Source organism: Cupressus sempervirens, chromosome 6 (genome assembly GCF_028749045.1).
Source record: "Cupressus sempervirens isolate cs-2001-9-10 chromosome 6, ASM2874904v1, whole genome shotgun sequence".
Classification (NCBI taxonomy): domain Eukaryota; kingdom Viridiplantae; phylum Streptophyta; class Pinopsida; order Cupressales; family Cupressaceae; genus Cupressus; species Cupressus sempervirens.
Genome location: NC_143123.1, coordinates 41,625,162 through 41,631,047, shown reverse-complemented (window position 1 = coordinate 41,631,047; position 5,886 = coordinate 41,625,162).

Below are 5,886 nucleotides of genomic sequence, written 5' to 3'. Positions count from 1 at the left end.
TAACTTTACCAAGTGCTATGACATCAAATGCTATGGAGCCTCTCACAAGTACAACATGTGAAACATCAAGTGCAACCATCCCTATGGACACACAAAGGAAAAGTATTATTGACATTAAACCCCATTCCCAACAAGGAAACATCTCATAGTCAAGTCAATATAATGTCACAAGCAGGAACATCTAACACACAAAGGTACCAAAACCACAATCCAAACATGATGTTCAATTCTCAAGGACTTAGTCAACCCCCACGAAAACAACAACCTATAGTGGTACAAGGACTCCACACTTCCAAGGTGCAACCAAGTCTACATCCACTTAAAACACATCCCACATATCAATAACAACATCAACCACAATGACAACAACCTCAAGTGGGGAAAACATCCAACATTCCTAATATGCAATCCCATGTGAACCCACTTGACTTACACACAATTTATCAACAACAATTCTAGCAACAATTCCAACAACAAAAACCATGTTTGCTAAACAACAAGAACAACTCAAGCAATAGTTGGAATACCAAAGATGCCTTGAGCAAAAAATCACATACCAGCAACATTTTTTTACAACAACAACATGTGCCACAACAGCCTCAACAAATGCCTCTACAACAACAAGCACGCACATTGTCTCAGATACAACCAATAGAGGTATCCCAACAAACAACACATGGTACAACAATTGCAGTTAATCCCACAACAAGTGCCACATCAAATACCACAACAAGTTCCCCAACAACAGGGACCCTTCTATCTTCGAGGTACTAACATACCTCCACCACCTAGCGAAACTTCACCAAACTCATTAGACACAAAAATGTCAGAACTGAGTAGACATAGCTCCCGCCATAGCAAACGGTCTACTTAGACACAAAAGACTTGAAGGAAAGACCATCATGCAAAACCCCAATGAAGAGCTATTACAAAAATTCAAACAACTTTCCAAACAAGTCGAGGCATTGGGAGTCCAAAAGAAATAGGCTCTATATACAGAAAGGGACCTACATCCTAACCCATTCGATAAAAGGCTATATATGCCTCCATTCCCAAAACACTTTGAAGCTCCAAGGTTCAAAAAATACCGAGGAAAAGGCAACCCTATTGATCACATCAAATAATTTTGTGCTTCATGTACTGAACTCAGTGATGAACCCACTTACCTTATGAGATTGTTCCCTCGTTCTCTAGATGGGCCCGCACTTGAATGGTACTCCAACTTCCTAGCAATATGAAATCTTGGTAAGAGCTAGCAGACAAGTTTATCTTCCACTTTTCCTTTAACATTACAAATGAGGTGACACTTTCTGATTTGTGCTCAACTAAACACTAGATGGGAGAATCATTCATCACATTCTTACTACGTTGGAGAAGCTTAGTTAGTCAATGCTCACTAGACATTCCTAAAGAACAACAAGTAAACTTGTGCATTGAAAATTTAGTCCTGGACTTAATATATGAACTTAAAATCAAGAGTCCAAGCACCAATTCTAAACTGATGAAAAAAGGGCCTAGTATTGAAGATGCTCTTATCCGTAAGGGAATCCTCAAGATAAACAAAGAAAACACAAACACCAACTCGTCTAATGACAAGGCAAAATTTTTCTCCAAAAACAAGAATGTGACTAATGATGGCATTGTGGATGCCCACACAATTAGCACAGCACAACCTCAACTGACTTTGAAAGGTGCAAACCCTACAAATTCACAAACCTCTAATCAAACATCAGCTCCACAACAGAAAACTAAGACTTCCACGCAAGACAAACCTCAAAGACATTCTAGAACCAAAGACAGGAAATTCATACCATTGGGAATACCACTTGAGACTGTATTACAACAATTATTGAGTAATAACTTCCTGTAGCTACCCCCAATCAAAGATGAACCATTAACTAAAGCAGATTGGTGGGATGACAAAAAGTATTGTGATTACCATCGCACCAAAGGACACAAGAATTCATCATGCTTCCAATTGAAACATGCAATACAAGACCTTATTGATGATGGTGTAATCATAGTTGATCCATCACTGGTAGCATTCAACTTTGATCACACTATTTTCAAAGATCCTTTGGGTAATCATGACAAAGAGAAACCCTCAAGTTCAAACTCAAACTCACAAGGTATGTGAATTACACACGCACCGGCTATGACTACACCATCAATTATTTTAATGAGTCTAATTTCTACATATCCACATTCACATTGAAGGTTGAAGACCCTCGTTGTGTTGTCACTACACGTCGTAGCAAGATCACCCTACCTGGAGCCCCATCTAGACCTACTGCTTCTACTAGACCTGCACCCCCAAGTATACCTACTACTCCTACTTCATCTAATTATAGCCTTGTTGAAAAACTTGACAAAACCCCTACACAAATATCCATTTTGGACCTACTACGTGCATCTCCCCAACATCAAAAGATCTTGGAGTACACCCTTAAAGAGTCAGTAGTCCTAGATAACATTGATGTTGCCTAGTTCCAAGCCATGATTGGGAACCTAGCTACCTCACAACATATCACCTTTTCCCCTGGGGATATTCCTAAGGACAAACTTGACCATAATGATCCCCTTTATCTCGAAGTCTTCATCCATAACGCCAAAGTCAGACGTGTCTTAATAGATGGAGGAGCAGGACTGAACATCTATACTCTAAAGGTTGTCAACAATTTGGGTTATTCTGAAGATGATGTAGATCCCTCTTGAAAAATCATAATAAAAGCTTATGATGATGGTGAATGCTTCTCTAGGGGTGTCATCACATTACCTGTTAGAGTTGGTCCAGCTACTGAAGACACATTATTCCATGTCCTAGATATAGAAATGAATTGCAACATGATACTAGGATGCCCTTGGCTTCATGCTATAAAAGCAGTCCCTTCTACATATCATCAATGTCTAAAGTTTTCCTATCACAACATAGAGGTTACCATCCCCGGTGATCCAGATCCTTTCTAGTTTTGTGCTAATCTAAGAGATGCTTCTACATTCCAAATCCCAACAAACAATGAAGCACAACCCACAAATTCCTCTAAGTATGTGGATACTAATATACTACTCAGTAAAGCCAAGGAAAAGATGAAGATTGAAGACAATGGGTGTGGAGAGTACTTTATGTCTCAAGTCTCTCACATTAGGGAGTCACTAGTTTCTCCCCAATCTCATGGTAAATCACAACCACATCAAGCACAACATTCAGAGATCAGTACAAAGAATGATACTTCTATCAATGAGAATACATCTGTATGTATTGAGAAAACAAAAGTAGAACAAGAACCCACTTTGATATCTCCTAGCAAGTATGGACTTGGGTTTACTATCATGCAGAAACAAGGTTATGATGGCTATAGTGGTCTTGGATCTCAGAAATAACGAATCATTGAACCTATTACTATAGAAGGATGACCTCCTAGTTTGGGGCTTGGATTTAAACCATTACGAATAGGTCCTCCTAGTACCGCGGTACCTACGTGTAAGACTATGGATGTTTTGAATGATGAAAAGGCATCTGAGGATATCCCACCTAAAACCAATAGTCCTCCAGCTTCTAAGCATGACCCTAATGATATAATAGAATCTAATGCCCATATCCATACCTTCAACCAAAGCCCATTCAATACTGATGATGACATCCCCTCAAGTTATCCTGAACTATTGGATTGGGACCAACGTGGACCACCAATTTTTGATCAATTTGACGATGATGACACTCTTCTAATAAACTTTGAAGGCATTATGACTGAAGATCATAAAGAAGCATTTTCTCTCAAAGATAACACATTGGCATATTTTGGGGAGCCAACTCCACCTTTTAGTTACAAAGCAAAAAGAGAAAAAGATAGCAAGCATAGGTCTCTTGGTGAAAATCGAAAGGTGCCATTAGACTGTGAAAAATCAAAAGCTAAGAAGCTCCCAACGATACAAGATGAAAAAGATGATGCCATGAATATCAATGTTCCAACATTCAACATGCCACAAAGTCTTTTGGAGCTCTCTCAATCAGCATTCATGTGGAAGGTCATTGGTCTCAACCCTCCCAACCCTCCCTTATATCCAATAGTTTATCCCCACATCCAGATACCTAATTTTCCCAACACCCAAGATCAAATCCTTATCCAACAAGCCTTTGCATATGTCATCATCAGTGACATCCCACATGACATATCTATTGACCCATTTATCCTCAAATGCCTTGATTCGCAAGAGGCAAACACTGTCTTACATACGGTGCATGATGGTATATCTCGAGGCCTTTCCAATGGTTTTATTTTAGCTACAAACTTGGAACGACTCCTATGTAGTTATGGTTAGTCATGGATCCAGAGCTCATCAGCTAGCAGTACCAACAATAGATATCTTCTCAGCATTTGTCAGTGACATTCTTGATTCCATCTAAAAATCCTAAAAAAAAATATTTTAAAAAATAGCATAAAGTCATGAAAAAAGAAAAGAAAAAAAGTGAAAAAAGTCATGAAAAAATGGATGCCTTGATGAAAACCTGGCAAACAGGCATCTTGGCATGAAAATTTGAGTCAAGAGAAACATTCTATCCAAAAGTGAAAACCTGGCAAACAGGCGCTTTGGGCAAGTACCATGGTGGAAACCTGGCAAACAGGTGCCATGTGTAATCAATGTTGCTCCTCCATCTATCGGGATTCCATCTGATTTTTCCCCCTCTATCATTCCTTGATCATATCCTTCATATTGCAAGACATCCTTGGTCCCTTATCATGGCTCACAAACTATTTAATGTTCTTTGTTATCTTTCCTAAGCATCACCAGTCTACACACACACTCTGTCATTTGGCCTTTGTACATAGTTTGCATCTTGTCTGGGGGCATATTACCTACACAGTGCATGAGTTTGAATTTGAACTAGGGGCATATCCCTAAGCACTTTTTATCCATTGGATCTATCACATAACGGATTGGAGCTAACACCTATATATGCTTTTATGATCCTGAAAAAATCCTTAAAAATTCAAATATGATACTGAAAAAATCACTAAAAATCACATAATGTCCTGAAAAAATCCTAAACATTCAAATAGGATCCTAAAAAAATCACTAAAAATCACATAATGTCCTAAAAAAATCCTAAACATTCAAATATGATCCTGAAAAAATCGCATAATGTCTTGAAAAAAATCCTAAACATTCAAATAAGATGTCCTGAAAAAAGCACTAAAAATCATAAAATGTCCTGAAATAAACCCTAAAAATCATAAAATGACCTGAAGAAATCAGTCACACAAAAAAATCAAATATCTCCAAAAAAACCCTAAAAATCACAAAACCCATCAAAAAATTTGCAATAAACCTTGTACATATTCATTGTGGATAACCATCCCTTTTGTGTACACACTTGCACTTTACAAGTTGAAACTCAAAGCACTACACTTTCAAGACAATCACACTATCTGAGCAACATGAACCAACAATCAATCCAACATGTCACTACAAACCTATCAACTGAATCCACAAACAGCACTATCACATTATCAACCTATCGAACACCATCTAAACACCTAAAACACTAAAAAGCAAGTAATAATGGACAAGGATAGTTGTTGGCTCACGCTGTTTAGTGAGTGATTTATTTTTTGCTTTGTTTTCCTTTGATCATGTTCCTATGCCACTCGATGATATAAAACTAATCTATGAGACTGGTCAGGATGGTTCATGGTCATCTTTTTCTATTTTTGTCTGTTCCAATGTACCTTTGAGATTCTAGGGCATGTACATATGCCTTGGGAAGGACAAGGTCATTTTCTGTTTGCATCATGCTTGTTTACGCAAAAGGTTTGCATTTGCACTCTGGCCCTTTATGCCATGATGTATTGCATTTCGTTTGCCATATCAAAATAAAGATCCATT